Genomic DNA, 13,020 nt, shown 5'->3' on the forward strand with positions numbered 1-13,020 from the left:
AGGTATGGCTTTGCAGAGAGGGTCCATGGTGAGCTTCCTAGAGGACATCCAGTGCTTTAAATGGGCTGGTACTGGCAATTTTTTATTTTGAGAAGGAGAGTACCTGCACTTCTCAAGAAAAACATAATACTTTTAATTGGAGAGTACCAGCACTTCTCAGAAACATGCAGGTACTCTGGTACAGAGTATCTGCACTTTTATTTCTCCATTTCAAGCACTGAGGATGTCTTGTTGAGAACTCTTGAGAATGAGTCTGGTTGCCTTGGCAAGTACCACGCATGGGTGGTTAGACTAGCATTTTAGTGCTAGTGTCCACATCACAGCGCTAAAATGCATTAGTCAGTCAATTTTTGTTATGGTTGGGTCATTAAGGGGCAGTAGGTTAGTGACCTTCCATTGCAGATGTTTTACAACAGTTTCTAGAACTTTTTAATGCTTCTCATTTCTTAAAAGGATGCAATTTCCGAGATCCAGCTCTTTCCATGCACTTCATTACTTGTTTTTGTTCATGGGAAAGTCTTACTTTAAGTGTCGCACATTTGGTCGTTGAATGTCACTCCTAAGCACACTGAAACCATAGAAATGTGACACAAGCATTCAGAAAACTTAGCAGCTATGGTCTGGATGTAAATGTCCAGGGCTCTCGGGATAGGGCATTGTAAGTACAGATCAGGGTGGTGCTTTGCAGAGAAGATCTGAATGTGTCTTTGGTAAGAGGACCTGGATGGAGCTTTTGCCCAGAGGAAATCCCTATGTACTGGCAATTTATTTAGCCATCTTACCCTTGTCTCGATCTACCCTTTTACATGTTTGAGGGGGGCCCGACCCCCAAACATTTTGCTCAGGGGGGCTTAGCATAACAAAGTTTGAAGACCACTGCTCTATGGTATGGGACTGGAACCTGCACTGATATCTTTCCTGGCTGATATCCATGAGAATACCACGGCAGCGATCCGTTATAATGAGAATGGGAGTCAAACACAAGCTTGGCAAGTCAAGCGAGGGGTAAGGCAGGGATGTGTCCTTGCACCATTGCGGTTTACTCTCTATATTAACAACTTGGGAGACGCATTAATTTCATCTTGTAAGGATATCCCAAGAGCTGGCTCAAAAATGATCCCTGCACTGTTATATGCAGATGATGCAGTCTTAGTGGCAAGAACTGCAAGAGGGCTACAATCCCTTTTAGATGGTTTTATTAATTTTATGGACTCTCTAGATTTAATAACCAATTTCAAAAAGTCACACTCTATGTCAATAGGTGGGGGACGGGCTGTAAAGGGCTAGAGCTCATTAAAGTCCCGGCCTTCCCATACTTAGGGATTCTTTTTGACGATAGGTCATGGGTCACGCAGCGTGCTCATAAGAAGAATACCCTTGCCAGGGCGACTGGGGCTCTGTTAAGGTTTGCAAAACGGTTAGGTTTTAAACCACTCCCGGCACTCATGAAAATCTAGAACGCTAAGTGTGTCCCAATGGTGTTATATGGGAGCGAAGGTATGGGGCTACACAGATGTTAGCGAAATTCAAACAGCAGAAAATGTCTGTGTACGAAAGTTGTTGTCGCTCCCAGCTTCTGCTGCAACTTTCAATATTCATGAGGATCTTGGTGCTGGTTATATTTCAGATCAGATTGCTGTGGCCCCATTACTAGCTTGGTTGAGAATCTGGGCACAGCACCCACCTAATCTAAACCAATTGATTATTCAAGACTGTATGTCTTTAGATAGAGCCCTTGATATCCTGTGGATCGTTATATTAAAACCCAAATGGATTCACCGGGCAGCCCTGACTTGTTCACGAACCCTAGTGCGTTAGGCAAGTCGACCATTAAAGCCGTAAAGTCTCAGTTCCTGAATAGGGCAATGTCAATGAAGGAAGAAGGTGAATTGGTAAAACCTTCAGTCAGGAGTTTTGTAATGCTGAGTATAGGGAGAGAGAGATCCAGCCGTACTTGATCTACATAAACAAGCCATATCATCTGTTTGTTTTATTAAGGTTCAAGTATAACATGCTCCCATGGCTATTATCATTCCCAAAAGGTTTTTCCAAGGAAGGGGCTTTGGGGCCCTGCCCCTGTGACAATTTTTCTGAGCAGAATACCTTACGTATGGTTTTTTTCTGCGACTTTTATGTCCTTTTACGCAAGAAATTTATTTTGCCATTGTTAAGGGACTGTAACTTTGAGCAAGTTAGACCGGCTATGGCCTACTTGCAAAGGCTTGGGACCTCAGTGGTGTGTTTCGGAGTAGCTAGTTACATCACAGGGGCCATCAGGCGAAGAAACAAAGTACAGCTACAGCGGTAACGGTCCTCTACCTTTTTATCTATAGTGACTTCTTAAACAGAAAAATTGTGGTGTGACGATTTAGTTGATGAATTATTGGATTTTAAATGGAGAACTCACTGGGTGACAAACTTCTTAATCTATTTATTTGTACGCCAAGTGTTTATTGGATGGTGCAATGTGATAGTATTTGGCTCATGCATTGTTTATAGTATTTGTTTATTTATAATGTGTTATTGATACTATCTGTTTGTTTGTGATGTGTCATTTACATCATGAAATATCGTCCTGTGCCTTGATGGTTTTAAAGTTTAACCGAATAAAGCAAATCTTTGACTTGACAGTGGCCTGCTTGCCAGCAGCCACCAACCGGAGGCCCCCTATCCTCCCTTGGATAACATTGGGCCTCAACACTCTGCACCCGGCCGCCCTAGTGCTGCTGAGGGTGCAACAACAGTGCATCACTGACCCTGGGGGACCCCTGAGTCTAACCCCAGAACCTTAATTCCCACAGTCGATTACTTACCTGTGAACCGATAACCTGTTTTTCCTCCGTAGGATAACATTGACAATTTTCTTCCAAAAAGTTTCTAAGTGTGGAGTTTTTAAATCTAAAAAGATTCTTTAAAAATCGTACGAATAACAAAAAGGTATTTGCTTATCTGTTTGCAGGAAATGTTCCAGTGCTGAATCTAGGTATTCAGCACGGAGTTAGAAAATTAACGTAAAAAGTAACTTACCTGTAATTTACTGAAAAAGACTATTCATTTCAATGTACTGTATTTGCTAAGTATTGCAACCTACTGCACCCCCTGTAAATAAAACTAAGTACAATTTCTATTGCATTTTCAAACTGTTCTATATTCAGCAACTTATTACGAAAAGTATTTAATGCTTACCTGTGCCAGGCTTGCTTGGTTCTAAAAATATTCCGTATATTTTTTTTATACAAAAACAATTGGCCTAGAGTTCAGTTCTTGAGTGTGTGAATTCATTTGCTGACTGAGTGTGTACATCAAATGCTTAACACTGTCCTCTGATACTGCCTTACTGCTCAACCACTCTACCACAAATAGAGAGTAAGGTTCTATCTAACGTTAACCTCTACCTACCTCTGGGGTCACCTGGACTCTATACACACGATACCTATATATGTAGTATATATAGAGCCAGTTTCCTACATGCCCCCAGTGAAACACTGGTACAAAAGGAGGTAGTGATGGAATAAATAAGGCTAGATGGCCATATATGTGCCAGGATGAGGTTATAATTATGCAATGACATCAACCAAAAAGAACTGCATTTAAATATGTAAGAATTTTGAATCCCAGCAAATACATAACCTGCAAATGCACTGTATGAGGAAATGGCTTAAATGACAAGCATACAGTTTAATGGGCACACATACAAAGTCATACAGAGACCCTTTCAAGCACTTGTAGTGAAGTTGCTACTGCATATATTTGCTGATAAACCATGTAGAACTCCATAAACTATGTCTGCTTTGGCAGGGAGAATGGCTGAATGCAGAGGATAACATATGTTTGAGCTTTCAGCTCCCTGCCAGCAGATAACATTCTCTACTACTCCTTAATGAAAAGGGGTCATAAAGAGCTCTAAAAATTTCTTACCAATGACTCCCAACTTGAGATGTGCTAGTGCGGAGCTCTGAAGTGACAGGAGCTGTCAACATCAGGAAGAGTGCAGCCAACAGAGCCTAACCTCTAAGATGGCTCCAAAATCCAGATTGCTTTGATCAGAATAAGACCAGGACTAGGCTGCAGCAATGGAAGGGGAAGAATGTACCTCCAGGAACCCGAAGGCAAGGTTGGCGCGACAAGCAAACCCGCTGCCGAATAGTGATGGAGGAAGAGGGGCAACAAAGGAGATACACCAACCTTCGGTCAGAAGCAGAGGCCTGCATGGAAGTGGAGGATCATGCACGGGGAAGAGAGAAAATGTACATGGCAGACAGATCCACAACAGAAATGTCAGGATTTTATGGTTCCATATAGGTACCCCAATATAGGCTCACCTAACCTTTCACCTATATTATCAGTACCATTACACTGCATACCGGTTCTTAGTACTGACTTTTTACGTAGTTACAGTAATGTCCAGGGATGACATGGGGTTTTCTCCGAAAACCTTAGGCCTCATTCATTATGCATGAGGATTCTTGGAATAATGGCAGGACAGCAGGCCTACCATCTCCTGCATAATAACCATGTATAAGGGTCATTCCTTCCGTCATTCCAGTCTGACATGATACAGCAGGAATATCCCCAGGGGTACCACTTTGAGAATATATACATCATCTCTTGCTGATATAGTCAGAGGAGAAAAGTACTTCAACGCTGACAAACTGACGCGAGACGCGGAGGCTCCTGCACGTAAACACTCAAACTCGCAGTGGTCTGACATCCCTTGGGAGGTGTCCATCTCGAGACCAAGACGGAGTCCCACAGTCTCTGACTTCAAGTAATGGGGAGGACTTTATCCTAGAGGGGTTCTTGGCTTTACAACCACAAACATGCTAGGTACATTCAGGTAAATCTAGTTAGGGTCGCATCGTAGGAGTACGCATTTATAACCGTCATGTATTTTATATACATTCCTGAATTCATGGTTTTAGCACAATGGTAAAAATCTACCATCCTGTGACTCTGTTAGTGTTTACAATCATTTATATATGTTATTGTCTAATGGTTGTTTCAGCACATTTATTTTCTACACTAGAATGACGCTGGTTCAATAAATGCTTATTGAAAAACGTGCCCACCATTTATTTTGTATATTTCTCGGAGACAAAGTGAGCACCAGTGACTGAGCGACAAGTAGCACAGTTTCCACGAGTCTGAGCGATCAGGGTTGTCATGTTCGATAGTTGCCAATAACTATTCTCTCCTTTGTAAGAGGGGTTTCTAGTGGCACTGTGAGCTAGCTGGTATACAGGCTAACATATCCGGTAGGGGTGTCTAGAATCAGTATGACACCAAGGGAAACTCATTACAACACAACAATGGTGAAACGGTTATATTACAGAGTTAGGCCCAAGTAGCAAAGCAGCCCATTTCTTAAATTTTCCTCACAAATAACATGTTTAGCTGTGGCCTTTTGCACATGTTTGCATTCACAACCATGTTGGATTCGTTTCTGAAACTAAACTGGTTTTCACATCTACCTTCGGACAACATTATCACAACACCTTGAATATCATGAACAAGGTCTTGTTTCGCATAAGTACAAATGGCATCACTATTTTCATCCACTGGGCAACAGTGCTATCTACCTTTCCATAACATCACTAATCCAAGATAAAAAAGATGAGCATCCCGATAGATTAGCAGAGGAGGCACTTCCACTGACACCGAAGGTCTTTGCATGCTGAGAAATCACTGTGCTGCGGTCCGATATCTCTTGAGGGGTTTCCAGTTCGTGACTAAAACGGTGTCCTTCTTTCTATCCCAACGGGTAAGGGGGTTGGATCATCCCTTGGGGTGGAATTATGGCTCTACACCGAAACACACTCTAGGTACACTTAGGCTAGGGTTCGCAAAGTAGGGGTACGCTCTATTACTGCCTTGTTTTATATACCTGCATATATACATTGTTTTAGCGCCATGGGAGAACTAGATCTACTATTTACGCTTTTGGTGCTAGTAATCACTGCTTTTGCCTATTAATCATGGGAGCACAAGTATTTTATGCAAGAATAATTTTGATTCAATAAATATTACTGAGAACGTCTCCCTGTGTATTCTCTGGATATTTCTCCGAGAATAAGTGAGCACAAGTAACTGATCGAAAAGGTTTTTACTATTTCCATCATCCCTGAGGGGACAGGGTTGTCATGTTCAGTGGTTGCCAGAAAACCATTTACTCCCTGGTAGGTTAGGGGAGCTTACGGTTGCACTGTAAACTAGCTGGTCTAAAGGCCAACATTTCCGGGGGGCGGGGGGCCCGGGGGGGTTGTCCGGAATTAGTCAAGACACCAAGCCCTTAGTTTATGTTGTTCAAACAATGCGCCGATCCTACAGATTGGTAGGAATTACACGACAAAACCCATGCCTGGTAAGGGTGGCCTAAATCAGGCAAGCCAGATAATGAATGAACGAAAGAGGAACTACAAACTAAGTTATACAAGATAATGGAGGCTATTTCAACCTCTATGGAAATGCTGGAGACTAAGATTGACGAAATGATGGTTGATCTAAAAATATTTCAAGATGACCAATGCAAGTTAGCAGATAGGGCGAAACATGCAGAGGAAGCCTTGACAAAGATGCAATCTGCAACGGACAGCCTTTGGCAATAGGTCACAGAACTCAATAAGAGAGTCTAATTTCTCAATTACAAAGAGGAAGATGCAGAAGGCAGGAGTACACCCAATAACATACAGGTGGTGGGCCTTCTGGAGGGCATCGAAGGAGCAGGCATGGTTGCTTACTTAGAGCACTGGCTCTTAATAGGAATGGCCCAACTCAACCTTTCAATGTTCTTTGCCATGGAGAAACGATCATAGGGTCCCAGCCAGGAATTCAACTACTGGCAAGGAGGGTGGTAGGCGTTTCCGAGGCCTGTGGCAGCCTGCCTACGGCATCATAGGGATCGTGATGTGCAATTGCAGAGGGAAGGACTGCTGGACCATACAAAGCGGAGAACAGCACAGTGTTGTTTTTCCCGGACTACACAGAGACCGTCCAATACAATAAAGTGTCATTCATTGCAATTAAGAGAACCATGAGGGAGGTGGGAATACAATAAATGTTTTTTTTTTTAGCAAAGTTACAGGTAATGTGGACGACAAAACTTTGCTGTTAAGCCAGTCCTTTGCATCCTTGGGTCATCAAAAAACATTCTGCAGGAAAAGACGGTAATCTTGAAATGAAACCAGAATCACAGAAAAAAAAGAAGACACAAACGATTGACCAGCAGAGACTTTAAGTGCCCAATGAGATTCTGCAAAGCAAAGGAAACGTTAGCAGCAGTGGAAGAAGCAGCTGCTTTTGAGAAAAAATAGGGGACGGTACCCAAGATTTGGCAGGACACTGAGCCGAATGAACACAAGCTCAGAGTGCCCTTAGATGAACAACCTAAAGCTCCCCATCTTACTACTTGGACGGTGGATGACTTATGAAAAGAAAGCATAGTGACTTGGGAGTCAAGAATAAGTACCTATAAACAATGTGAATGTAGAGGTGAGAATGTTTGGATGACTGGAGGGTATATGATTTGGAGATGATAAAATTTGACCCCTGTGGATAAACATCAGGCATAAATGCAGTATGCTGAAAACATAGGAGTGAGCTGGCTGGGAGCTGCAAGGTCATATTTCCCTCCCCAAAATACCCTTGGTTTGGGAATGGATGGGACAGGTTCTACATTAGTTTTTCAAGTTATATGACTTGAGAGCAGGGTGGTTGCTTCTTCGCTCTGTGGGAGGGGAGATAGAAATGAGTTTTTATGGTTGGTTTAACTAGGAAAGTGTTAATACAAAAAGGCTCTATGGAATAAGGTTTGAATTGAAGCAACGTACTTGGTGAGGTGTGTCAAGAGTATCACACTAGATACAGGTGGGGTGTGTGAGAGGAGTTTGGATGAGAGAGTAAAATGACAACTATGCCATGCAAATACATGTTTATCATCTGGAATGTAAGCAGGATTGGGGTGCTCTCCAAACAGTATAACATATTTACATTTTTGAAGCCTAGAAGGATTCAGGTGGCGTTTCTTCAGAAGATACACCTGACCAAACAAGAGGTGTTAATGCATCAGTGGAAATGAAGAGGGCTGGTGTACACCACAAAGTATTCATACTATACAAGAGGAGATCTGATCTTTGTTATACGGCGTACCAAGTGTGGCCACGGATATTCAAACAGAGATTATTCCCTGGTTAGAGGGACTCTGGATGATGTTGAGATAATGTTTGGTAGTATTTACGCTCCCTCAAATCTAGAGCAGTTGGCATTTTTCATTAACTGTCTTTAGGGTTGAGAAGATACCTACATTGTCCACTGATAATAGGAGGCAACATTAATTGTGTTAGTTGTGGTGCTGAATAGGCCCACTTCTCATATGCTTGGCTAGCAACCCATTAAAATCTCCCAGGGATTTGCAAACTGGCTGGTGGTTAATGGAGATTAAAACATGGGAAGAACAAAGAATTCTCCTACTACTAACCAATGCATGATGCACACGTACGGTTGGATAGAAATTTGTTTGGGGGTGGTGTGGAGTATACCTTCAGGTAACCCACACAGAGTATCTTGTTCAAAATATTTCTCACTATAATCCGAGGTTAATGAGTTTATTGATAGGGCAGCCGAGGAACGCCATTCCAACATGGAAACTCCAAGGGAGGTCACTGGATGCTAGTTAGTTGCAATCATCCCTACATTATACTATTAGAGAAGTTTTGCACTTAATCAAGAAACAGCGTACACATCTTTTATATAGTGGGAAGCCTTTAAAACAGTGGTTCGAAGGCACTGCATTGGGCAAACGGTGGGAATTAAAGACACACCTGAACAGCAGGTACACAGATATGATAAATGTATTGATGAGCTGGAACCTTTTCTAACACTCAACATCGGTGAACAACCCAGCCAAGCGCAAACAACTAGAAGGGGAAAAACATGCTATCACAGAAGAAAAAGATTCAGATGCTATATTTATAAGGAATATATGGCAAGGTAATATGATGAAGAAAGCAAAGCTTGAAGGCCACTAGCATGCCTCAAACAACCCGAAATAAGAGGGGCACACAGAGACAATCAGTCTTATCAGTTCTTTCTAGAGCTTTGCAAATGTATAGCCAAATATATGTGCACACACTCATTGTGCCATGGCTCTTAGGGCCCTTGTGTAATGAAAATGTGCACTATATAACAAGTGACCTTCCAGGTTCACAGGATAGCGACATTTGGGAACAGATGAAATAAATTACTAGATTTCTCATAACTCTGAGCTCTCACAACAAAGACTGCAAACCTGGCATTTTTTCAATTAAAGTAAGTTTTGCAGAAATCTCACTTTATAAGTGCAGCTCTGAACTTCCACTATATCAAACACTACATAGGGTCATTGATGGGGTACAGTTTGTTCACAAATGGGAATGTATTCATCATTTGGATTTTAATGCCCACTCTTCACCTGCAAAAGCAACTCCTGTACAAGGAAAATATAAATGCACAAAACAAAGGGATTGCAGCACAAGATAAAAGATCAGACCTTCTGGATCTGCTAAAGCTTTAACTGAAAGTATATGGTACACAAGACACATCGATATTGGAAAAAAGTGAGAGAAAAGAATGTGCGGCCAGAATCATCAAGTGGAGAAGTGCGGCTCACCGGTTAGAGGCGGCAGAAGCAGAGGTCGGCCCGGGACCAGGGTTCAACTCCCGCCGCGGCAGGGTACGGAACCAATGTCAGCGGGCTCGATAAATCTCGCCTTGGTGCCTCTCTAACCATGGGTCCCACGCTGCAACTCTGGGCAATAGCTTGCTTAATCTCCACAATGGCCCCCTCGCTGCCGGGGATGCCTGTCTTCACCCTTGGGGATGCCCAATAGGGACCATCTCACAAGGAAAGCCAGGACGGGTTCCCCAGCGGTACACAGCGCCAAGAAACCACAAGGGTGAACGTGCGCTCTACAAATTCATACTAACATAACATAACATAACTGACAAATTACTTATTTTTTTAGCTTGCAGTGCTTACTTGAAACTCAACAAAGTAATTTCGAACAATACTGATGGTCTAAAGGGAAAGGAGGCATTAAGTATATGGTGCCCTGTAAATGAATCCTCGTGACAAACTATGTAGGGTAAGAAATTCAATATTTTCAATTTGCAAGCGCCACTCAGTGTTCAAATACTCGTCCTCTCTTAGGTCATACCTGCTAACAAGAAGAAGGTCAAGCACGCTTCTTGGATTGATTGCTGGGCTTAGGTCTCCACATCATCTTCTCCAATGAATAATCTCCCTCCTCACATGGGTTCACCTGGAGGCAAAATACAATGTTATACTTGAGTACGGATAGTGCCCTTCCCTGAATTCAGATCGTTAATATCCAGTAACAATTAACTTGTTTACTTACTGAGTACTCGAAATAGAAATGATTTTGAGCAACATGCATTTCTGTAGATTTATTACAGAGGCAACGTGTTTGTGCATGTCAATCTCCAACAACTCCTCTAAGAAGCACGATAATATTATTTCCACTACGTAGATTGTCAACCACAAACCCTAGTGTGATAAATTTTGGGTTCATATTTTGTTTGATAAACGTTTTTTTCTCATTCAAGACAATAATGCAAAAACTATGAAATATCAGGTTTATTTTTAAATAGTCACAATCCACTAATTTACAAATGTATAATTTGTTGCGAATGGTCTGCTTCTGTGCAACAGGGTAAAAGCATTGAAGCATTCTCAGTCTCCTCAGTTTGATGTTGCATCAACATTGTATTCGTATAGGAGAGTTGGATTTGTACAGCGCAGAAAGCAGAGACCTTCAAACTGCAGGGGGAGGGGCACAGAAATTTGTTCAGGAAGCTAAAATGGGGCAGGGGGTAGGGCAAGAATGAAAGACTACTGCAAATAATGGAGTTTCCTGCACCACTTCACAAGAATCTCCCACAAGCAAAACCATTTTCCTAATATACTGGTCAAAATAGGATTTCACCTAGGATATCTACTAATCAAAAAGTTTTAAAAGTTGAATATATCAGAAAATTGATAGGTAAATCAAACCTGGTTAAAATTAATTGAACAATAAATGTCCATCGTCAGCCAAAGTGCCATAAATCTTTTAGTTCGTACGCTTGCAGATTTCTTTTTTTTAAAAATTTCACATACTGAACTTACTATAAGACACAATGCAATTTTTTTTACTTGTCTTCCAAAATGCCTGTCCCCATCAATCTCGTTTCAAATGTTCGGCTTGTTTGCAATGCTTTACACTCCACAGACTTACTGCACAATGTTTTAAGTTTCTACTGAATATCCATCCACGTTTGTCTACATTTCATGTAGTAAATGGTTTCAACCATCTCACACCATTTTACATGATAAGAGAAAACACTGTGCCGATAAGTGAGGAGGAGATGCAATAAACTTCAATCATTTAGCTAAAAAAAAAAGATCTCCCAAGGAAGAAAAATAATTACTACAACTTACTGCTACCTACATTTGTCAGCACTTTTTAAGTTTGAGTTTTCAGGAAGGTGAAAGACAATTTTGAAAATGTTAATGAGCTATCACCCAGAATCCCGTGGAGACTCAAAGGACCTCCCTCTATGCCTACTGCTTTTAACGCTATAGAAGGACGCACACAGACAAGGGTGACCTTGCTGAGCCCTTTCATACTCTTAATCCACTTTTCTTGATTTGGTTAGATTACACATTTAGTATTTTCATTTATATTTGTTTTATTGCTTTGGGGCGTTTTGTTGCATTTCAATGATTTGGAATATATCTGCTAACATTTATTGTTGCGGTTACAGTGCTGCTATATGCAATTATTCATAGATTGATTTTATTCACAGAAATCTGTATGATGTATTTTGGTTACTTATTCTACTTTCGTTCTTTGTATTACATTTACTCATACCTATTTTTAAAAAATCAGTGTCATGAAACATGGAGTGCTTCACTTCACAACAGCTCTCCTCTGACCCTGATCCACCGGCCCGACATCTTCCTGGGGCCTAATCCCATCCTCACTTCTATTATCAACACAAAGAGTAATGCTTGTGATGAGAACTTTTTACACTGGACATGGCGAGGTGGTGTCTTCATCTCAATCACTTTTGACTAAGAACATTGGCAATTGGTGCCAGAACGTACAGGCTCTTTGTTCCAACATCAAATTGGAGGCATTTGTTTTTCAATTTTACTCCCACATTGAAAAAAAGCACAACATTTGCCAAATAAGAAAGGGTTTGCTGAAATGAGTGCTCCTTGAAAACAATGACAATTTACTTAACTGCATGTCACCTACCCTTTGATTTGATGAAGGGCTTTAAATTTATCTTGTGGTCCAAAATATGTAGACGATTGAATATGCAGCACAGCTAGGTCTTAAAACTGTGGTGAAGAATGTTACCTTTTGCCTAAGCCATAGATTGTTAAATAAAAAAATGTAACCGTGATCATGCACTTTTTGAGTGCCATACTTGTTTGTGCTGTTCCTTTGCAAAATGGTTTCACAATGATCCATATTCCATCTTATAAACCTGATTTATACACATTTTATTACAATAATAAGTTAGGAGGAATAATGCCAATAAGTTAACAATTTAAACAGCATTACTGTAGAATACAATTCAGTTGCTATAAAAGACATATAGAAGTTAGGCACCAAGTACAGGACTATTGCTGTCCCTCTGGGGCATATACCATAATGGGTTGAATATCTGGTTTTATGGACTTACCAGAATGCTTTATACTATCACCTTTGTTTTTCCTGCACAGCTAGGTAAGTGGCGACTCTTTTATGCAAATATTTCTGAGCTACAGCTTCTTACCGCCAAATCTGCCCTACACAACACACAGATCAACAGGGATGAGGAAAAGCTTATTAAAGTGTTGTATGGCGATTAATCTCAACCTGGTGTCATGACGTTATTTTTGCTTGAGAGACAGGCTGAGTCACTACTGACCAGGGGTTTGGTCTTATAGGTGGAAACCACACTGATGTCTGCTTCAAATCCTGGTGTTGCTTG

The 13,020-nt window shown here is 41.3% G+C and overlaps 1 protein-coding gene across 3 annotated transcripts in view; it reads right to left on the reverse strand.

Annotated features, from left to right (window-relative positions):
* TUT4 (terminal uridylyl transferase 4) overlaps nt 1–13,020 on the reverse strand; it is a 1,145,308-nt gene that overhangs the window by 1,075,696 nt on the left and 56,592 nt on the right. For all 3 annotated transcript variants that reach the window (XM_086952445.1, XM_086952444.1, XM_086952443.1), the window contains exon 2: nt 10,191–10,295. The gene's annotated coding sequence lies outside the window, so the exon portion shown is untranslated. The remainder of the gene's footprint in view (nt 1–10,190; nt 10,296–13,020) is intronic.

This window comes from Lissotriton vulgaris, chromosome 1_1, assembly GCF_964263255.1.
Source record: "Lissotriton vulgaris chromosome 1_1, aLisVul1.2, whole genome shotgun sequence".
Taxonomy (NCBI): domain Eukaryota; kingdom Metazoa; phylum Chordata; class Amphibia; order Caudata; family Salamandridae; genus Lissotriton; species Lissotriton vulgaris.